At 43.6% G+C, this 14,745-nt stretch overlaps 2 pseudogenes; both read right to left on the bottom strand.

The window, feature by feature from the left end:
• Nucleotides 1-13,747: 13,747 nt before the first annotated feature.
• LOC134939086 (5S ribosomal RNA) lies at nucleotides 13,748-13,865 on the bottom strand (annotated as a pseudogene).
• Nucleotides 13,866-14,014: 149 nt separating this feature from the next.
• On the bottom strand, nucleotides 14,015-14,132 carry LOC134937006 (5S ribosomal RNA; annotated as a pseudogene).
• Between the last annotated feature and the right edge of the window lie 613 nt (nucleotides 14,133-14,745).

Genomic DNA, 14,745 nt, shown 5'->3' with positions numbered 1-14,745 from the left:
CTTCTGAGAAGGATTAGCATTGTGAAGAAAAGCTGTCTTAGCAGCAGCTAGCTCCGACACAAGTTTATTCAAGTCTTCCCCAAACAAAATGTCCCCTGTGAAGGGGAGGACTTCCAGAGTCTTCTTGGAGTCCAAATCCATTTTCCACAACCTCAACCATAGTATGTGGCGTGCCAGGACAGACGAAGCCGACACCTTGGCCTCCCACCTCAAAGGATGCTTCCTGAATGTAAGAAGAAGCGGTGGTAATATGAAACAGGTATTGTCTGGCAGCTTGAGATAACCTCACGCCTCAATACCTTTTGCAGCCCGAGAGACAGCTATAGTGGGCCTATGAACAGCCCCTGTAAGGGAGTATATAGATTTCAGGCATCCCTCAATACACTTATCTGTCAGTGCCCTCAGTGAAGTGACAATGGTAACTGGCAGAGTGGATGACACCACTAGGCGGGTGACATGAGAATCCACCGATGGTGGAGTCTCCCATTTGGTACACAACTATGCAGGGAGAGGATAGCGAGCCAAAGCCAGTTTGGGAACAGGGAATTTCTTCCCAGGGGTAGCCCAGTGTTCCCGTCTGATGTCCACTAAATTATCAGAATGGTGTAATACAGTTTTAACCACCTTCTGCTGTTTAAACTCGTCCATTTTCTTTGCTACAGTAGTGGAATCTTCATCTTCAGTGATTCGCAGGATATGCATAATAGCAACCGCTAGCGCAGTGACATCTATTAATAAGGGAGATTCCTCATCAGTAACACAGGATTCAGTGTTGGACAGGACAGTATGCTCCCCCTCCTCTTCAGATGAAACATCAGAAAGGTTTGTAGATTGTGAGGAGGAAGCAGCCTGCTGAGAGGAACCAGGTACACGTGTGTGACCTGAGGGAGTTTTCTGTCTAACCAGAAACTTATTGAGTTGTTGCAGTTGGTTAGACAAGTTTTCCACCCAAGGCAGGTTTACCATAGGTACCATTTGTGGGTGTAGTGCCACAGGCGGCCCCCCTAGGCGGCGCAAGATGTTCCACCGGAGTACTCAGCATTGCAGTAAATACTTCCCATGGCGGCACCTGACTAGGGGGGTGATTCCGAGTTGTTCGCTCGCTAGCTGCTTTTAGCAGCATTGCACACGCTAAGCCGCCGCCCTCTGGGAGTGTATCTTAGCAGAATTGCGAACGAAAGATTAGCAGAATTGCGAATAGAAATTTCTTAGCAGTTTCTGAGTAGCTCCAGACTTACTCAGGCATTGTGACCAGCTCAGTCCATTTAGTTCCTGGTTTGACGTCACAAACACACCCAGCGTTTGCCCAGCCACTCCTGCGTTTTGCAACTCGAACGCCTGCGTTTTTCCGCACACTCCCATAAAACGTCCAGTTTCCGCCCAGAAACACCCACTTCCTGTCAATCACACTACAATCAACACAGTGATGAAAAAGCTTTGTTATGCCGTGAGTAAAATACCTAACTTTTGTGTAAAATAACTAAGCGCATGCGCTCTGCGAGCCTTGCGAATGCGCAGTAAGCAACTAATCGCAGTATAGCGAAAATCGGCAACGAGCGAACAACTCGGAATGACCCCCTAGGTGCAGGAGCTGCGGACTAAGTGGGAGGTATATGACAAGCAGTGCAAAGACCACCCTGTAATGCCTCCTCCTCTGATAAATTTGCAGAGCACACACTGCAAATTGCAGGGGCTTCAGCTGATTTTACAAATTGCAAATTTTACAGATTTTACAAATGGCGCCCTGAGCAAGGGGAGGGCTACAGGTCAAACGCCGCCTCCCCTATGCTGGTCTTCCACTCCAGGTACTATGGAGCCTTATTACATTAGTTGTTAGCACACCTGACCTGTGCTCCTATTGCCTGGTGGCCTAGTGGGGTCCCTGCTCGGTGACGGTGCACACCTCAGCGCCGCGGTTTGTCTCCCTGGACCGCGGACGGAACGCGATTTAATGGCGGGTCCCGCTAGGAGACCCTCTTACCTGCCTCCCGGTAGAAGCCACGCAATCCTGGAGAGTGGTTTGGAACTGTGCCTATGTCCTCGGACGTCCCCACCACAAGTACCCGGGAACCAGGCCAGCGGGAGTATGCGGCTCCGCTTGGGAGGTGATGGAGCTGCAGCGCTGAAGTCAGAGCTCAGAGAAAAAAGTACATTTTCAGTCAAAATCAAAAAGCTCCTGTTTAGTGACCTGCTCTGTGGCATGCTATAACAGGAAAGAGCATACACCATACGCCACAAAGTTTGAAGCACACAGGCCCAAATGTATTAAGCCTTAAAAAGTGATAAAATGGAGATGGATAGAGAGTGATAAATGACCAGCCAATCAGCTCCTGCCATTTTTCAAACACAGCCTGTTACATGGCAGTTAGGAAGTTGATTGAAAACGAGTTTTATGGTAAGAACTTACCTTTGTTAAAACTCTTTCTGCGAGGTACACTGGGCTCCACAAGGATTGGACAATGGGGTGTAGAGTAGGATCTTGATCCGAGGCACCAACAGGCTCAAAGCTTTGACTGTTCCCAGAATGCACAGCGCCGCCTCCTATACCACCCCGCCTCCCAGCACAGGAGCTCAGTTTTTAATTAACCAGCCCAATGCAGTAGCAGGAAAAGAGACGACAACGGTTAGTAGCCACATACACCACACTCTCACGACAAGAGAATTGTCAGTGGCTAATGCCATACCAACCCAATGAAGCTAAGTGCGTCAGGGTGGGCGCCTTGTGGAGCCTAGTGTACCTCGCAGAAAGAGTTTTAGCAAAGGTAAGTTCTTACCATAAAACTCGTTTTCTGCTGCGGGATACACTGGGCTCCACAAGGATTGGACAATGGGGATGTCCTAAAGCAGTTCCTTATGGGAGGGGACGCACTGTAGCGGGCACAAGAACCCGGCGTCCAAAGGAAGCATCCTGGGAAGCGGCAGTATCGAAAGCATAGAACTTTATGAACGTGTTCACAGAAGACCACGTAGCCACCTTGCACAATTGTTCAAGGGTCGCACCACGTTGAGCCGCCCAAGAAGGTCCAACAGACCGAGAAGAATGGGCCTTAATGTGATCAGGAGCAGAGAGACCAGCCTTCACATAAGCATGTGCAATCACCATTCTAATCCATCTGGCCAGGGTGTGCTTGTGAGCAGGCCAGCCACGTTTGTGAAATCCAAACAAAACAAATAGAGAATCATTTTTCGAATAGTAGCAGTTCTCTTCACATAGATACGGAGAGCCCGTACCACATCCAAAGACCGCTCTTTGGGAGACAAATCAGGAGAGACAAAGGCCGGAACCACAATCTCCTGATTAAGTAGAAACGAAGAAAACACCTTAGGTAAATATCCGGGACGAGTCCTAAAAACCGCCCGGTCATGGTGAAAAATGCGATATGGGGAACTACAAGACAAGGCACCCAGATCCGACACTCTTCTAGCAGAGGCAATAGCAAGCAAGACCACCACCTTAAAGGAAAGCCACTTAAGGTCAGCTGAACCCAGGGGTTCAAATGGAGGTTCCTGCAACGCCTCCAAAACCACCGACAAGTCCCAAGGAGCCACAGGCGGGACATAGGGAGGTTGGATACGCAACACACCCTGAGTGAAAGTATGAACATCAGGCAAGGTCGCAATTTTTCTCTGAAACCACACCGTGGCGCTCCTTGGATTTAACATGTAATGTACAGGATAGCTAGCTCCTTCAAGGTCATAACCTATAAGGTGTGTCTCTTTGTGCTCACCCAATGGTGTGAAGCATCAAAGATGCACACATATAAAAGAAGAAAGCACAATAGTGTAGCAGTCCTTTTAAAATATATTGGTGTATTTTGTTTCAATACATCACACTCACAAGGATTCCAAAAAGAATATGCATATCATGGTTTCTTTGCACCAGATGTTTTTCTCCAGGAGAACTCCAAGATAACCAATATTCAAAATTCCTCCTCCTATATGTGTGTGTCCGGATACTCCAGGCACATATAAAATTAAAGAGAAAGACCAATAGTGCAGCAGTCCTCTAAATAAAATACATTTATTTTTACACAAATGCACTCACATAGAATTAAAAGTAATAGCGATATCTCATGTCGTTATCCTGAATCCACCAAGAACAACATCCACACTGGCTGGCTATGATGGTAAGGGCAGCAGGTGAAGTCAAAGTCCCGGTTACTCACGGCTCCACAGGTGAGGTGATGAAGATGCACAGGAACAATGTCAGGATATGCAGAGATACTCCACTTAACGCGTTTCGGTTATTACCTTTGTCAAAAGCGGATAGTCTATCACTGAGAAACACTCCCCTATATATACCCCCTAAAGTGCACAAATGAAGGACAGGCGAGGATAATTTTCAAATGTGCCGCTCTCCCGCAAACGTCACTTCCGGTCACGTGACGTCGCGGCTCTCCTGATGTCTCCACCAGACTAGTGCAGTTTGAGATGCGTTCCACGGCGCGATTCGTCACTTCCTGTTACATGATCCATCCGGCTGACAAGCAATCATTTCCTCTCCGCTATTGGGATGCGTTCCACAACACGGAGCGTCATATCCAGTCACTGCGATCACATGGTCATTTGATTGCGGTCCAAAGATATTCCGGGGATCATCATAATTTATAGCAGCAGCAGGGTATTGTAAAGTGCATAAGAGAATGGGAACATATAAGAAAGTAATTAGCAAACAAAGTCTACATCATTTGTAGACAAGCAAGACAAATAGAGTGCATAACAATCAAGAATATATTACAGAATAATAATGGTTATTTATAAGAGTATAATTTTTACTCCCTACTGTTACGATCCTGATGCTCAGGACAGGGGAGATCTTATGCAGTGAGTCCAGAGCACCAGGACGTGATGCTGGGATAGGGAAATGGAATGGAAATAGCCCCTAGCACCCTACCTCCGTTGTCTTACCCATGTTGTCAATTCACGCCTGAACGACTATGGTTTCTTGGGCCCACGGCAGCCGCGTTTGAAGGGCGGATTAGGTCTGCCCAACTCCGATGACCCCAGGTCTTAAAGAGAGACCAAGCGTGAACTGAGACAGGGTAATAACAAGGGGACCTCTAACTGAAACAACCAAGCTAGGGGCTACTAACTACCTGAAAACTAAACGTATGTGCGGCACGCCGCCAAAGGAAAAGAACTACAAAGGATACCACTGTCCACTCCCCCACACGGCACCGCCGAGTTCCGGGGAGGACAGTGAAAGCGGAAACCTCCGCAAAAGCACCAACTCAAAGAAACGCAAATACTAAGCGGCCTAGGCCGCAACACGCGGCTGAAGCCGCTACTCACGAAACCGGGCGAGAACCCCAGATGACAGTAACAGGTTCACAAGGACCAGAAGGATTCCCAGGACCGGCTTCAGAACTTCAGAATACAAGAGGGCAGGGAGCAGGATCGACCAGATGCAGCTGACCAGGAACAAACTTCTACAAGGCAGGAACAGCATACAGGAAGCTATCACCGGCGTTTGTGTGAGACACTGAGGAGGCATATAACAGGGAACCCTCCAATGGCAGTACAGAGCCTAATTGAAAAATGTCGTGCAGCTGCCTTGCTGCACGACCAGGGGAGAACAGGTGAGTAATCTTATGGCAACGGGGAACGCGGTCCACCTGTGGCGTCCCCGTTGCCATGGACCCGGCGGCCCTGCACGCACGGCGTCCTAGCGTTGCCAGGGACCCGGCGGCTATCGCGCGCACGGCGTCCCGGCGTTGCTAGGCGCCGTGCGGAAGCAGGGAGAGAGAGAGGCGCGGCGGCTATGACCGCTGCTCTGTCAGGGCACGGCCGAACACCGCCGCGCCTAACACCTACGATACAACATTAATTTAAAAACCATTTTAATTCAAACTCCCCGTTGAGTCCCTGAGGTACTAGTATTTTCAAATTAAAAATCCATTTCATTTCTGTCTTGGCTAGCCTAGTTTCAATATTTTTATTTTTCCATGTACCTTTAATTTGCTCTTTTCCACAGAAATTCTTTATCTCGCATTCTTTTGAGTTATGTTGTTGTTTAAAATGCATTGAGAGAGTGTGGGTTTCTAGGCCTTTTCTGATATTATATATGTGTTCACATAGTCGAGTTTTTAACATCCTTGTTGTCTTTCCCACATATATAAGACCACATTTGCACTCAATGGCGTAAATTAAATTTTTGGATGTGCAAGTAATAAATTGGTTAATTTTGTAGCAAATGCCATTTATTTTAATTTCTTTATATTTAGATGTAGTTGTCTTTACCGTTCTGCAGACTAAACATGATCCACACCTATGAAACCCTCGTACACGCTCACTACTGCGTTTGTTCTCATTAAGGGTGCTGCTAACAAGTTTGTCTTTCAGGGATTTCGATTTTCTATATATAAAGGACGGTCTGGCCTGAATTTTCCCCTTCAAAATGGGGTCCTGTTCTAACAATTTCCAATTATTTTGTATAATTGTCTCGATTTTATTATGTAGAGAGCTATATCCAGAAATGAAAGCCCACTCTAGATTCTCTTTTGGTTCCTTTTTAGGTTTTTCGACTAGCAGATCACTTCTTGTTAACCGTGTTATTCTCTCCTTAGCATCTACCAGATTCTTTCTCTGATATCCCTTGTTCTCAAAGCATTTTGACATTTTTTCTATTTCACTAATACAAATTTCCGGGTCAGTGCAGTTTCGTTTTACCCTAACAAACTGGCTGAAGGGTATACCCTCCAGCCAGTTTGTATGGTGCTGCCTATTTCTTTCTATGAAAGAGTTTGAATCAGTAGGCTTTTTGTACATTTTTGTTTCCAAATGCGAATGCCTTACATATATACTGAGGTCAAGAAAATGAACCTCATGTTTGCTTATATTAAACGTTAATTTAATATTTCTATCATTAGTGTTAAACTGGTCACAAAATGTTTTCAAACTTTCCTCACTTCCTCTCCATACAAATAAGATGTCATCAATAAAGCGATGCCAGGACACCAGGCCTGCCCCCGCCAACTCTCCATGCCAAACCGCCTCCTAATAAGACATGAACAAGTTGGCATAACTGGGGGCAAACCTGGTGCCCATGGCTGTGCCCACCTGTTGGCGGTAATAATCTCCATTAAAGTAAAAATAATTACTTTGTAATATAAACAAAATACTCTCCAAGATGAAATCTTTCATGGGTTCATCTATGTTGCTTTTTTTCCAGGAAATGTGATACTGCCTGTATTCCCAAAGTAGGTTGAATGATAGTATACAGGATACTCACATCTGCTGTACACAAGAAACATTCTGAATCCCATTTTATTGTCTGCAATTTTCTAAGGGTATCCCCTGTATCTTTTAAATAGGACTTGCTTTGAGTTACCAAGGGCTGTAAGAGAGAGTCTACTAGAGCAGAGAGATTTGATGTTATCCATTGCATCCAGAGATGATGGGTCTGCCAGGGGGGTGGAGTGGATCCTTATGAACTTTTGGTAGTATATACATAGTTGGTACATTAGGTTCTTTGATATTGATGAATTCGTATTCGTCTTTAAAAATAAGTCCTTTTCCCAATGCTATTGATTTTATATCTTTGAGAGCATCGACATTTGCAGGGTAAAAACTTGATTTATTTTTAAATTTAGATTTGGGAGGTACATATTGGCTAGGGGTGTTGGAAGTGGTCTGTTTACCCAAAAATAATTTCTTTATAGTGAGTTTTCTCACAAACTTATTGATGTCTATATATAATTCAAAAGGGCTTGGATCACAGGTTGGTGCAAATTTTAAGCTTTTCTTCAAAACTTTTTCTTCTACATCCGTTAATGCTCTCGAACTTAAATTAAAGATTTTTACTGTATTAGAATCATCTTTCAATGTATTCGACATACAGTTCTCTTTGGGGTTTTTCTTTTTGGTTTTTTTTACTCCTCCCCTTTTGCCTCTTGTTTTTCTTGCTATTTTTTACTAATCTCTCCTCAGGGTTCTGAGCCTTTGTTAATACTACTCTCTCCTCGGGGTCCTGAGGTCCCAATCTAAAAAAGTGGGTTTCAGCTCTCTCCTTCTCGGTGGAATATCCTGTCTTTTCTTTGACTCTATATTATACTCCCTTCTCTGATTATTCCTCCCTAACTGTTTTTCACATCCTGTTGGTCTCTAAAGGGGGTAATTAGATTCTCTAAGGTCTTAATTTCATCATTAAGTCGTGAAAGGTCTGATTTTCTCTCTTTAACAATAAGTTCCATTAAAGAAGTGGAACAATGTTTTAGAATTTGTTCCCAGTCTCGGATAAACTCTTTATTTGAGCTATCAAAGCTGGGTAATTTGGAGATCATCAGGACACACATATATAAGGAGGAGGAATTTTGAATATTGGTTATCTTGGAGTTCTCCTGGAGAAAAACATCTGGTGCAAAGAAACCATGATATGCATATTCTTTTTGGAATCCTTGTGAGTGTGATGTATTGAAACAAAATACACCAATATATTTTAAAAGGACTGCTACACTATTGTGCTTTTTTCTTTTATATGTGTGCATCTTTGTTGCTTCACACCATTGGGTGAGCACAAAGAGACACACCTTATAGGTTATGACCTTGAAGGAACTAGCTATCCTGTACATTACATGTTAAATCCAAGGAGCGCCTAAGTGGAATATAAAATCTTGAAATTGCTGTGAAAATTCTTGAAGTAGGTGAAACTTCTCTATATCACCACAGGGCTGATCTTTGGATCTCATTGCGCACTTTAGTACCTCACTTCTATTTTGTATTGCACGTTGTTTTTCACCTAAGGGGTGATGAGTGCTGCAAGCATGTTTTCCTATCAAGATAGAAGAAAAGATCTTTTAAAAGATATGTTTGAATGTAATGTTGTGGACAATGTAGAAGATGAGGATTTATGTAACCTATTACTAAAATTGGAAACTGTGATTCTGAATGAGAATCGCATATGGTGGGAATTAATAACCATGGAGAAGTACCTAGCTGAAAACATGGTCCCGAAAGGCCTGATGATCTCCAAATTACCAAGCTTTGATAGCTCAAATAAAGAGTTTATCCGAGACTGGGAACAAATTCTAAAACATTGTTACACTTCTTTAATGGAACTTATTGTTAAAGAGAGAAAATCAGACCTTGCACGACTTAATGATGAAATTAAGACCTTGGAGAGTCCAATTACCCCTTTTAGAGAGACCAACAGGATGTGAAAAATGCAGAGAAACAGATACAAATCAAAATTGATAAAAACACAAGAGTTAAAATTAAAAAAACAGAAAAAATATCTTAGGGATAAAAACACCAGTGTACCATCAAATCAAGTAGAGAAAGAGACCAATTTACCTGTAGAAAATGTTAGTCTAGATCGAGGAAAACGGAATGCAGTTCAAAGAGATAGTATAATGTATAGATCAAATTACCGGGACAGGCGACAAAATACTCATGCCATAAGACCTGGTAATTCTAGAAGAGATTACGAGGATTGGGAAAGTGTACAGTATAATGAGAGACCCAATGAATATTGGAGAAATGATTGGAGGGAGGCTAACAGAAATGAATCACTAAGAAACAATCAGAGAAATAATTATAATTGGGAATATAATAGGAATGAGTTAGGGAGGAATAATCAGAGAAGGGAGTATAATATAGAGTCAAAGAAAAGACAGGATATTCCACCGAGAAGGAGAGAGCTGAAACCCACTTTTTTAGATTGGGACCTCAGGACCCCGAGGAGAGAGTAGTATTAACAAAGGCTCAGAACCCTGAGGAGATTAGTAAAAATAGCAAGAAAAACAAGAGAGGCAAAAGGGGAGGAGTAAAAAAAACACAAAAAGAAAAAACCCAAAAGAGAACTGTATGTCGAATACATTGAAAGATGATTCTAATACAGTAAAAATCTTTAATTTAAGTTCGAGAGAATTAACGGATGTAGAAGAAAAAGTTTTGAAGAAAAGCTTAAAATTTGCACCAACCTGTGATCCAAGCCCTTTTGAATTATATATAGACATCAATAAGTTTGTGAGAAAACTCACTATAAAGAAATTCTTTTTGGGTAAACAGACCACTTCCAACACCCCTAGCCAAGATGTACCTCCCAAATCTAAATCTAAAAATAAATCAAGTTTTTACCCTGCAAATGTAAAAAGGAAGTTGTATTGATTGTTTTGGAAAAGTGGTAACTGATGAGGTGGAAAAGAAAAAAGGTAGAAAGTGTAATCTATCAAAAAAGGAATTTATGGTGATAAAGATGGAAGCCATATTTGTTCATAGGACTCCATTTTATAATTGACATCTTACAAGCTGTTTCAAATTGTTTTTCATCTTAGAACTGACACAGGAAAGAGTATAGACCTGTACTTTGTTTGAACCCATATTGTGAAGCTATGATCTTTATCAAAGATATACTTTCCTCGCACAAATATATTGTCAGCAGCTAAATGTGAAGGCTTCAAAGGCATTTGTCAGTTTGCGGTATAACAGGAACGGAAGCAGAACCAGACATATGTAGATTATGAGTTTAACAAAAGTCCCCTGTTGCCCCACATAAAACCACAAACTGGAATTATAGCGTTGCTAAGAAGATAGCAGTTTATTAACCAATAGGATAAGAAAAGTATGTTAACCAATAGAATTAAAGAGATTAACCAATAGGATTATGTTTTTTGTAAGGAAGCTACGCCACTGTATGCAAATATGTACCTCTTTATAATAAGATTTTACTTACCGATAAATCTATTTCTCGTAGTCCGTAGTGGATGCTGGGGACTCCGTCAGGACCATGGGGATTAGCGGCTCCGCAGGAGACAGGGCACAAAACTAAAGCTTTAGGATCAGGTGGTGTGTACTGGCTCCTCCCCCTATGACACTCCTCCAAGCCTCAGTTAGGATACTGTGCCCGGACGAGCCACACCAATCACACCGTATAACTTGTGATCTGAACCCAGTTAACAGTATGACAAACGTAGGAGCCTCTGAACAGACGGCTCACAACAATAACAACCCGATTTTTTTGTAACAACAACTATGTACAAGTATTGCAGACAATCCGCACTTGGGATGGGCGCCCAGCATCCACTACGGACTACGAGAAATAGATTTATCGGTAAGTAAAATCTTATTTTCTCTGACGTCCTAAGTGGATGCTGGGGACTCCGTCAGGACCATGGGGATTATACCAAAGCTCCCAAACGGGCGGGAGAGTGCGGATGACTCTGCAGCACCGAGTGAGAGAACTCCAGGTCCTCCTCAGCCAGGGTGTGCCCCTGACCAAGTAGCAGCTCGGCAAAGTTGTAAAGCCGAGACCCCTCGGGCAGTCGCCCAAGATGAGCCCACCTTCCTTGTGGAATGGGCATTTATATATATTTTGGCTGTGGCAGTCCTGCCACAGAATGTGCAAGCTGAATTGTACTACACATTCAACTAGCAATCGTCTGCTTAGAAGCAAGAGCACCCAGTTTTTTGGGTGCATACAGGATAACAGCAAGTCAGTTTTCCTGACTCCAGCCGTCCTGGAAATCTATATTTTCAGGGCCCTGACAACATCTAGCAACTTGGAGTCCTCCAAGTCTCTAGTAGCCGCAGGTACCACAATAAGCTGGTTCAGATGAAACGCTGACACCAACTTAGGGAGAAACTGGGGACGAGTCCGCAGCTCTGCCCTGTCCGAATGGACAATCAGATATGGGCTTTTGTGAGACAAAGCCGCCAATTCTGACACTCGCCTGGCCGAGGCCAGGGCCAACATCATGGTCACTTTCCATGTGAGATATTTCAAATCCACAGATTTGAGCGGTTTAAACCAACGTAATTTGAGGAATCCCAGGACTACGTTGAGATCCCACAGTGCCACTGGAGGCACAAAAGGGGGTTGTATATGCAGTACTCCCTTGTCAAATTTCTGGACTTCAGGAACTGAAGCCAATTCTTTCTGGAAGAAAATCGACAGGGCCGAAATTTGAACCTTAATGGACCCCAATTTGAGACCACATAGACACTCCTGTTTGCAGGAAATGCAGGAATCGACCGAGTTGAAATTTCTTCGTGGGGCCTTCCTGGCCTCACACCACGCAACATATTTTCGCCACATGTGGTGATAATGTTGTGCGGTCACCTCCTTCCTGGCTTTGACCAGGGTAGGAATGACCTCTTCCGGAATGCATTTTTCCCTTAGGATCCGGCGTTCAACCGCCATGCCGTCAAACGCAGCCGCGGTAAGTCTTGGAACAGACATGGTACTTGCTGAAACAAGTCCCTTCTTATCGGCAGAGGCCCTGAGTCCTCTGTGAGCATCTCTTGAAGTTCCGGGTACCAAGTCCTTCTTGGCCCATCCGGAGCCACGAGTATAGTTCTTACTCCTCTACGTCTTATAATTCTCAGTACCTTTGGTATGAGAAGCAGAGGAGGGAACACATACACCGACTGGTACACCCCTGGTGTTACCAGAACGTCCACAGCTATTGCCTGAGGGTCTCTTGACCTGGCGCAATACCTGTCCAATTTTTTGTTCAGGCGGGACGCCATCATGTCCACCTTTGGTCTTTCCCAACGGTGCACAATCATGTGGAAAAAACTTCTCGATGAAGTCCCCACTCTCCCGGGTGGAGGTCGTGCTGAGGAAGTCTGCTTCCCAGTTGTCCACTCCCGGAATGAAAAACTGCTGACAGTGCTATCACATGATTTTCCGCCCAGCGAAGAATCCTTGCAGTTTCTGCCATTGTCCTCCTGCTTCTTGTGCCGCCCTGTCTGTTTACGTGGGCGACTGCCGTGATGTTGTCCCACTGGATCAATACCGGCTGACCTTGAAGCAGAGGTCTTGCTAAGCTTAGAGCATTGTAAATTGCTCTTAGCTCCAGTATATTTATGCGGAGAGAAGTCCCCAGACTTGATCACACTCCCTGGAAATTTTTTCCCTGTGTGACTGCTCCCCAGCCTTTCAAGCTGGAATCCGTGGTCACCAGGACCCAGTCCTGAATGCATAACTGTGGCCCTTTAGTAGATGAGCACTCTGCAGCCACCACAGAAGAGACACCCTTGTCCTTGGAGACAGGGTTATCCGCTGATGCATCTGAAGATGCGATCCGGACCATTTGTCCAGCAGATCCCACTGAAAAGTTCTTGCGTGAAATCTGCCGAATGGAATCGCTTCGTAAGAAGCCACCATTTTTCCCAGGACCCTTGTGCAATGATGCACTGACACTTTTCCTGGTTTTTGGAGGTTCCTGACTAGCTCGGATAACTATGTACACAAAATTCATTTGGAACCGCACTAGTATTAACAATCTAAACAAAATGTATAAATGGCATAGGAAAACCAATATATATGCAGTTGGAAGAAATGTGGTTATGAACTGCTAATGATTGGCGGTGCTCCCAGGAATTTTGTAGATTGGACTACAATTGAAAAGGAGAGACAAGACAAAAAACCCTTGTTTGGGAGCACTCGTTTGTAATAATTTGTATGATATAAGTAGAGTAAATGATGAGTAAAGTAAAACTTAACCTTTAATTGTTTCTTGAATAAAAGGAAAAAAAGGGGGGTTATAAGACAATTATAGGACTCGTGTCTGGTGTTCAGCAAAAAGAAACTTGTTTGACCTTTTTAGCAAATGAGGTACAAGTTGCTAGGAAAAGGTGAAAATATCAGAAGTAATATATTGGATGAATATCAGTGTGTTCTGATGAGGTATCCAGGACAGTCACTGTACATGCCTCAAAAAAAAGGGTTTCAGAGTAGAACGTGATATGGTAGCAAGGTTGAGTAAACTGAAATTGATCTTTTAAGAGAGATGGAGAAAAGGGGGGCCCACTGCACCTGGTATTCTCAGGGGGTTTCCCATCCTGATACTGACCAGGCCATACCTGTTTAGCTTCCGAGATCGGACAAGATCGGGCGCATTCAGGGTAGTATGGCCGTGGGCCTGTGGTAAGGGATGTGGAGAAAGAGATGGTAAAAGATAGAAAATAATCCTATTGTCCGTACTGTATACAAATCAACCATATGTGGTCCGGGAGTGTTTTTCCAGAAACAGACATGAAGGTATAGCCAGCTTTGGAGAATTAAAAAGGGGGCCCACCGCACCTGGTATTCTCAGGAGGTTTTCCTTCCTAGTACTGACCAGGCCACGCCTGCTTAGCTTCCGAGATTGGACAGGATCGGGCGTATTCAGGGTAGTATGGCCGTGGGCCAGTGTGAGGAAAATATTGAGTGGAAAGGGAGAATGCACTGTTTTGTGTACTTCACACTCAACCACGACCACTGATGGTCTCGAAATAATATTTCCAGACAGTATCAAGGTGATTTATAGTGTCTGGGTGTAATAGAGATATATTGTGGTTGGAGGAATTTAAGAGAATAATGTAAGGTGTGTGTGTGTATATGTCATTATAATTGTAGTAAAAAGCTTGTGGATAAAAGATGTATCAAGAGGTAGAGTAAAGCTGAAAAAATGACTCAAATTAAATGACAAATCACACAATATTTGTTAGTCCCTTGGGGGAAAAAACAGATAAATGGTCATATATTGGAAGGGAGCTCAAGGCTGGCTCCCAAATGGTACTCTTAGCCTTAAATTCTGAGTGGGAAAGGTTAAATACCAAATCTCATATCAAATGTCAATTGATTAATGATAAAGTATAAAAAATGCTACCATGAAACACATGCATGTTGGAATCACAGAAAATGTTATAATAAATGCACTTGTGTGTATAAATCACAGTTAGATATCTGTGTCTAATGAAAGAACCTTGGAGGCATGAGCGGGTGTGAGGACTAAGTACTGCAGATTTTCACTGAAAATA

This window comes from Pseudophryne corroboree, chromosome 6, assembly GCF_028390025.1.
Source record: "Pseudophryne corroboree isolate aPseCor3 chromosome 6, aPseCor3.hap2, whole genome shotgun sequence".
In the NCBI taxonomy this organism is placed as follows: Eukaryota; Metazoa; Chordata; class Amphibia; order Anura; family Myobatrachidae; genus Pseudophryne; species Pseudophryne corroboree.
The sequence above is the reverse complement of the archived record's forward strand: the minus strand, read 5'-3'. Positions and strand labels throughout refer to the sequence as shown.